Source organism: Solanum stenotomum, chromosome 12 (genome assembly GCF_019186545.1).
Source record: "Solanum stenotomum isolate F172 chromosome 12, ASM1918654v1, whole genome shotgun sequence".
Taxonomy (NCBI): domain Eukaryota; kingdom Viridiplantae; phylum Streptophyta; class Magnoliopsida; order Solanales; family Solanaceae; genus Solanum; species Solanum stenotomum.
This window is the reverse complement of record NC_064293.1, coordinates 5,728,878-5,738,025: the sequence shown is the minus strand read 5'-3', so window position 1 is coordinate 5,738,025 and position 9,148 is coordinate 5,728,878. Positions and strand designations below refer to the sequence as shown.

At 30.1% G+C, this 9,148-nt stretch overlaps 1 pseudogene; it reads right to left on the bottom strand.

Annotated features, from left to right (window-relative positions):
- Positions 1 to 916: 916 nt before the first annotated feature.
- LOC125847014 (cationic amino acid transporter 1-like) lies at positions 917 to 5,821 on the bottom strand (annotated as a pseudogene).
- Between the last annotated feature and the right edge of the window lie 3,327 nt (positions 5,822 to 9,148).

The following is a 9,148-nucleotide window of genomic DNA, read 5'->3' as shown; positions in this document are numbered from 1 at the left end:
CCCACACAACCACCCAAAAAAAAAAAACCAGAACGACCCCTGGGGTGTTTTTGAGTTTCGTCGTTTTTACACCCCACCCCACCCCCGAGGGACTGTTGCATTTTATTTATTTTGGATACTGCTTGTTTATAAGCATGGATTTTATAATTTTTGATTTTTTTTAAAAAGTATATTAATTTACAATAAATTAAATAATCAATAAGTTATAATTTATGTAATATAATTTCTACATAACTAAATCCTACATAAATAATATCTATGAAACTAATATTTGTATAATTAATATCTGCATAACTAAACCCTGCATAACTAATACATGCATAACTAAACCTGCTTAACTCTAACCAGTAATCAAATGGCCCCAAGTGTTTGAGGGTTAGACATACTTGTTGCCTTCCATGTATTTAGCTACTATTTTGTGGGCTCATATTGTGATTAACTGTAGTGTTTACTTAATTATGCATCATTAATATAGAGTAGCATCACTAAGAACGGATTGACTCCTTTTAACTTTTCAAAATTAGAAACTGAGGTATGTAAGGCTAAAACCTCTTTCTCTTCTAAGGCACGGTCTCATATCACACGTTTCTCCCATATGAGTCAATAAGAACTTAGATTATCGTAACAAGAGTCTTCACATGCTATGTGCCTTAGTTGATCACTTGCTGCCTAATTTTTAGTCAGTTGTCTATGTGACTTGATACGTTCTTATAAGACATCATTTGAGTTGTTCATTTTACATGTTTCGAGAAGTTTAATTCCTCTAAATTTTACTCGTTATAGTAAAATATGTATACAATTCAAACATATTGTAATAAACTATAGAAAACAATTCCAAACCTACTTCAAATTCAACACATGTAGACTAGCAATTCAACAACAAAAAGAAAACAAAAGAACAAAAATATGAAATTAATTATTTACTCGAAGCAAGGTGCTCATTTTTACTATTGACACTATCATCAAATTCATAATTTGTATTTACTTCTTCAACCTTGTCCCATTCTGCATTCTTCTGAATCTCCTCATAAGAGGCATGCAAGCCCAAGAACACATAGTATATCAAAATGAGGACAGTCCAAATAGCGAATGAATCCTTATCCATGGAAGCTAAAAGGAAAAAAAATTTATGGCAATGGATGCAGATGGTACACCCCCAAACCTTTGGGATCCTTGCTTTTGACACCAAAATTCATGTTTTCCCAACAGTTGCTAAGAACCATATTAGCAATGTTATACAATATCCCTTCCCCAAATAATAGCAGTGCCAACAGATGATGCTATAATGAGTGCTAGTAAAACAAGAAGCTTGTTTCGATTCTCTCTAGTGGTCACATTACTGACATAGTAACGTCGAACAAGAAGAGCAAGGGCCACAAGAATGAAATAAAGAGTGTAGAGATAGACAAAAGATTTGAAAGTATATCAAGACTTGTAAATAATGTAAGAATTGCACTAAATGTCATCATGAATATAGTGACATTGACTGGTGTTCCAGATTTAGCATCAACATACGAAAACCAAGGGGGCATCAACATACGAAAACCAAGGGGGCATCATGTGAGTTCTAGAGATTTGTGTCAAATAACGAGCTTGTCCAACACAAATTTACCAATAAAACAGAGGTCATACCTTTTAGATCCCCTGCAGCAACCATATATTTTCCCCAACCTAAACCAACAGCCTCAAATGCAACTTTGAACGGGACATTAATATCAATGATCTTATACGATTGCATAATACAAAGAACAGAAGCTAGTGCACAATACAATACCGTAGTCAATAAAATAGAACCAACTAGACCAATAGGAATGTCCTTACCTGGATTCTTGGTTTTCTCAGCCATAGTTGAAACAACATCAAAACCAGTATAAGCAAGAATAATACAGCTGATGATTTAAATACACCACAAGGACCACATGGCATAAAAGGGGTGAAGCTATTTTTATCGGCATGGATTAAACCGGCAATGATGATGAAGAGGAGGTAGGAGCGGCTCAAACCCGTTGGTGGCCTAATGCCAAAATCAAACTAGAGGCTTTAAAAAAAATATTAAAAATTCTAAATATTTTTATTTTAAATCTATTTTTCTAGCTTTTTGTGATGCAAAGTTATTAATAATTTTTTTTGTACTCAATCTCTTCTAATAATTCTTTTTCAATCGATAATATAGCCAAACCACTTAATCTATCTTGAGACAGTGTCGATCTTAAATAAGATTTTATTATTTTTAATTTTGAAAAACTTCTTTCTGCTGAGGCGACTGTTACAGAAATTGTTAACATTATTCTATAAGCAATGTAAGAATTTGAAAAAGAATCAAGTCTTTTTATTTGATTGAGTACCTCAATTAGAGTTTTGTCTTCTACTTTTATGATTTCCCTTAACACTTTTAATTCAGAAAATAAGTTTAAAACGTTAATATCGGAGTGAGTATTATGTTTGAAGGAACATTCAAGATTAAGACAATATTTTTAAAAATTCTCGTCATCTAATGATCTCAATTTTTTCCCACAAAATAGAAAACCAAAAATATTTTCATATACTTTAAATTGTTCAAATCTATTTTGAAGTGAAAAGATGACTTGGTCTACTATGTATAAGAAGTAATCAACTCTAAATGATTCTTCAAGAGATCTTGTGATTTCATTATCAACATTCTCATCAAATTGTTTTATCGATAAATTACACGTTTCTTACGAAATACAGGTTCTATATAAATCTCTAATGCAATTTCCTTAGCTGAAATCACAACACTTGTAAATCCTTCTTCTCTATATGTTTTAAAAAAAGAAACTAAACCTCTTAATTGATCTATAGAGACATCAATATGCATATCTTTTGATTGTAAACTTTTGCTAATTGAATTTACAGCAAATAATACATCATATCAAATAGTCATACCAAATAAAAATTTAAAATTTTCAAGCTGAAAAATTGCTAAACAATTAGCTTCACTTTTAATTTTTGGATCATCACTAACTTCTTCTAATTTAAATAAAGCATCTCTTATTTGTGGAGTTTGAAACCTTATTGCTTTAACATTTTCAACGACTTACAATGATTTAAGAGTTAAACTAGGTACACTATCTTTTAAAATTTTCCACCGCTTCGTAGACGAAGAAAATAGTGAATATATACGTTGTACCACTCCAAAGAATGATATAGCTTTCGTACAAGAATTAACCATATCACAAAGTACCAAATTTAGATTATGACAACCACATGGTGTATAAAATGATCTAGGATTTATATCAAGAAGTCTTTTTTGCACTCCTTGGTGTTTTCCCTTCGTATTAGACCCGTTATCATATCCTTGTCCTCTTAAATTATCAATATCAAGTCCAATACATTTTATTTCATCTAAAATAACTTCAAAAAGGCCTTTTCCACTTGTATCATCCACTTTTAAGAATTCTAAGAAATATTCGGTTACATTTATTGGAGTTGCCAAAATATCTACACTCCGTATTATAAAATACATTTGGTCTTGATGACTTGTATCTGGCGTGCAATCAAGTATGATAGAGAAATACTTTGTTTTTATAACTTTTTCAATAATCTTGTTCTTAATTTCACTTGCCAATAAATTTATTAATTCATTTTGTATATTATGTCCAAGATAATGATTATGAATTACATCATGTTTGATTCGTCGAATATGTTCTTGCATAATTGGATCAAATTCTGCAATCATTTCAATAAAACTCAAGAAGTTTCTGTTATTTTCTTGATAGATTTTTTCATTTTCCCCCCTAAACGCCAAATTATTTCCTCCAAGAGTTTTTATGACAGAAATAATTCTTGACAATACATTTTTTCAATGTTCTCTATCTCTATTAATTTGGTCTTGAATGTTTTTATCGATTATTTTATTATTACGCAATCTAAATTCTAAATCAATCCATGAACTCATATTAATAATATGTTGGTTAGTTGTTTCATGATTTCTAAGCTTAGTAGTAAGATTTTTCCAATCTCTACTACCTTCTTTAGCTAACTTATTATTCTTTGCATTAAAGATCGTATTAAATAACTTACAACAAAAACAAAATACCTTATTTAAATCTTTGGAATAAACTTGTACATTAAAAACATAAGTACACAACTTTTTATTGGAAAGTTAAAAAGTAATAGTCATATTTATCACTTCATTAATGCCGTTTGCATTTATTGTCTTAGATCTAATTTTTTTTTTTTACTTTAATCCTAGCTAATTAACTAAAAAATGGGGCCCTTAAAATTGGGGGCCTAAGGCCAAGGACTTTTTTTTAAGCCTAACCAGCCGTCCCTGAGAGGAGGATTAAAACATGAATAATGATGCAGTATAGTTGATCCTAGAAGAAGTTTTGGTGCTTTTACAAGCAGTGATGGAAACTATAAGCCAAACACCAATAGCTATTGGATCTAGGTGATTGTAGCCTTCTGCAAGAGTATTTACAATGATACGAAAATCATCAGGTTGGTGGCCACAAAGTGTAGCAAAATAGGAAGTCGAAGAACGAGCCATTGCGGCTGAGCCAATTACATATTCAAGAAGAATGTTACAAAGTCACTCAACTCTACCCTCAAGTAAGGAACCACCTAAAAATATTTTAAACTTTTTACCTTATAATTCTTTTCAAAATTGATAAAACGCAAGCATTTGAACATAAGAAGAGAAAAAACTTACATGTTGATGATCAAGGTAAAGAAATCATGATGAATGAAGCAAGAAAATGACAAAAAAAAAATAAAATAGTTTTCTCTAAAAATAAAAAAGAAGGTTCACGTTTCCTCTATTTCTTTTCGTTTCCATTCTCTCAATGTCAAGGTACCTTTGTCACAATTACACATTATGTCAGATCTGAGTTCTACAAAATACTCTCCCCTGCCCATATCATGGCTTGAATCTATAATATTAGTACACAAACAATAATATATATATATAGTGTAGTATTATCCATCCTAATAACCAGGTGAATGAGGCATCTCATCTATTTTACTTCTTCATTAAGCAGTCAGCCCTGTAATCACTTTACTGATATCATGCATTTCTAGTATTAATGTATTAAAGTCTAAAAGATATTCTCACAAAGTTGAGTCCTAGACTAGTATACAAATGAAATGATCATCCTAAATACAGTTCTCAAATTCTTAACTTGTTTTAGACAAAATTGTAAGTAACAAAAAGTGAGTGCGGTACAGTACATAAATATAAACATGTGGGATGATTGAACTGAGGATACTACATTTCAAAGTGTCTTTAGATATGCTCATGGAAAGTGTATGTTTAGAGAGAGATGAACAAATGCAAATTTATTGAGAAATAAATGTCATAAACATGAAGACGATTAATTATTTGATGATAATGCATGTACTTAAAGAAAATGACGTTTGTTCCCTTTAATTAGTCCACTTCAATTATGACAAATTTATAATTAATTTTCTTTATTTGTGGTTTTGAGATTCTTTTATAAAACATCAATCTACTAAACTAGAAAGTAAGTTGAGTGAGTGTGAATTTACATACATACCTACCTACCACTGGAATCTCCACAACAAACTCAGTGTAGAAAAATACGGCTAACATAGTTGAGATTCCAGAAACAACATAAGATAGGACAACTGCAGGACCAACATCAGTACGAGCTTCAAGACCAATAAGAACTCGATCCAAACGTGTCACAACTCGATCTAAAATTCGACCTGGTGTGTTACTCAATGAATTTACATAATTTCCCCAACTCCTGAATGATTCTTTAGGCAAAAAATCATCCTTTAAAATTGAACATCCTCTTCTCCTTACTTCCCCGACATGTCCTTCTAATTCTTCGCCCATTTCTATCCATGTATTTCAAAATAAATATACACTAGCAGTTTAAATATGTTGTACATGATTAGTGTACCTAGCTTAATTCATATAATATATAACATGTTAGTTACCATTTTATCATATTACTAATGTTCATGAACTTGACTCGATCATACTTTGCAAACAATAGGACTTAAGTAGCAAATGAAAAAGCATACCATCTAATCACATCATACAAACACATGCAGAAAGCAATCAACAAAGTTCAATTATAAAGCATGTCAATAGTTGCAAATGAGCTACAATGCATGTTCAAATAAAAAAAATAGAATTCAATCACTAAGGCACACACATGTAACAAATAGATACATAATAAAAGAATAAATTTTTTTTTGTTAGTCCTAAGCATAAGAATAATTTCTTACTTATGACCTAAGTTTATTTGTGGTCCAAGTTTACTTGTGATCCAAGTAATACCATAAATAATATTTAATGAAGAATAGATCTCGTCCATACATCGGTTACTTGATGGGCATATCAGATTAAGTCATAACCTCTATAAATTGGTCCTCCCTCCATCCATTAGGGTTACCACATATTCTCTACATTAGTTCTATGGTTGACAACTGTGGTAACGTAATGCTAGGGTAAGGAGGTAGAAATTAATTTACGACTAACGCTCCCGCTTTTCTCTGTGATGATGTCTTTTGCATCAGGTATGTGCCCCTAACGATCTATATGTAAGATTATCGTGTTCAAAATCCTGATGTGTATTAAAGTATTTAATCTTACATGTAGTATCAGAGCCTGGATTATTTGAACTGATAATCTTAATGAATATGTCAACTAGTGGCAATAACTGAACTAATTACATAAAAAATTATTCTATCACTAAAAGGCTTTACTGATCTAATATCTCCTGCCTCCGCATCAACTTAATAATGAGAAAATTAATTTCTCATTAATTAAACAAGCCTGGAACGTCAGAATTTTTCCTTTTCTTAGTTCACTGACACTTTAATGTTGGATTTAGCCTTTATTATTTATGTTGTCCTGAAAATTTTGTAGCCGTCAATTAATATTTGATTGGACAAAATTAATAGAGTTCAGTGCTAACACAAAAAAAAACTAATATTAATAACCTGTTGGAGTTTAGTGGTCAACACTAAAATTTAGTGCGATGTGTAAATGATATTCCAACAACCGCTCGACTCACTCAATTTAGTTGACACTAAGCACTGAAATCAAATTATGTTCAAACTTATTGTTGAATCCTTTTGTAGTAGTGTAATTTTGTGCTGATCTATTTAAGGTGTTTGGACTCTTAAGTTAACTAGTTTTTCGACACGTGTGTTGCACGTGATTATCAATTTAGAAAATTTAAGTGAAGATTTGAATAATAAGCTTTGCACAAAATAATATTGTCGATTCTTTTGTGAATGTTCAATGTGGATCATCATATATATCTCTTATTCACATGAACCTATGAAGACGGTCAATGAAAATTTTTATTAGGTAAATGCAATAATGTAAATATTTATTTCAATTTGATGAGGTTCAATCATTTAATTAGTCGTATCTCAAATTAAAAAAACTGTGGTTGAAAAATGAGAGGAAACCTCTCTATTATAGTAAAAAAAGGGTAGTATGAGCAAGCATTTTTTGTTTCTTATCTGAAAAGTCATGACCTTTCCATGAAGTCACAACCCATTGGAAAAGTCACAACTTATTAAAAAAGTCACAATTATTTAGAAAAGTCACAATTCTTTGGAAAAGTCACAACTCATCGAAAAATCACAACCTTTTGAAAAAGTCACAACCTAAGTTAGGGATATATGAATATATACTACAATAACAATTAAACTAATAAAAGCTTCAACTGACGTTATTATAAGTCATATAAACTTTTATTCGTTGAAAATACTGAAATATTAAGAAATAGTAAATCAGTAAAATAAAAAAGCAATGTTTATATAGTAATAATTATTTTGAAGCAAACTTCCTGATAATCTAAATCACATAAGTATCATTGATAAATAAACTCATTCTCTTGTCTTGGGCATCATGAAAACAAATCGTGACAATTCTCTAACTCTTGAGAAGTTGAATAATTATGAAAAAGGATGTTCAAAAGCATATATCTACAATAAAAATTAAACTAATACAAACTTCAACTAGCGTTATTACAAGTCATATAAACTTTTCTTCGTCGAAAATACTTAAATATTAAGAAATAGTAAACCAATAAAATAAAAAGGGCAATGTTTATATAGTAATAATTATTTTGAAGCAAACAACTTGACAATCTAAATCACATAAGTAACATTGATAAATAAAGTCATTCTTTTGTCTTGAGCATAAACAAATAAATCGTTTAATAATTTTAAAAAATGATATTCAGAAGCATATATCTACATCACAAGAGAAATTATTAACAAAAACAAATGAATTTAGACTACATCATGTTAACTTCATATATTGGAACATCACATACTACTGTATATACTAAGAAAAAAATATATTATATCATCATAAATATTTTCCTCAAGTACCCGAGGTTAAGGAATATACCCTCCTACGATAGAACAATTTACTTAATCAGAATAATGGTACCTCATATTCCGCTAAACTTCGAACTCACTCAACGACAATAAATCACACGAAATTTTTTAAAATGCAAGAAGAAGAAGAGTAGAAGATTTAAAAAATTGTGGTTGAAAAATGAGAGAAAACCCCTCTATTTATAGTCAACAAAGGGTAGTATGAGCAAGTGTTTTTTGTGTCTTATCTGAAAAGTCAGGACCTTTCTAAGAAGTCACAACCCTTTGAAAAAGTCACAACTTATTAAAAAAGTCACAACTATTTGGAAAAGTTACAACTCATCAAAAAATCACAACCCTTTGAAAAAAGTCACAACTTATCAGAAAAGTCATAACTCATCGAAAAAGTCACAACCTAAGTTAGAGATATTATAGTAAAATAACATTCAAGTTAGGAGTTCATGCTTTTAAGGTAATATAGATAGATGATGTGTTGTTAGCAAAGTTTAATTTGCACAAATTCTGAAAATCTTAATCTTCCCGTAATGTAATAATTATGTTTTGTTTTAAATTATGCAATAAATTAAAGTGGTTATTATACTAAGCAATAAATAATATGTGTGTACTTAATGCAAAATAGTTTGTTAGTCACTAAAGTGACCAAACTAGAGAAATTAATGTCTACACATATAATATTTATGATCACTTGATGCATGCATTATATTTTGTAGTTTGTTAGTTACAAAGTGACCAAACTAAAATGTATAAAATTGTTCACATGCACAAAATTTTATGATATTATGTGTGCATTTGT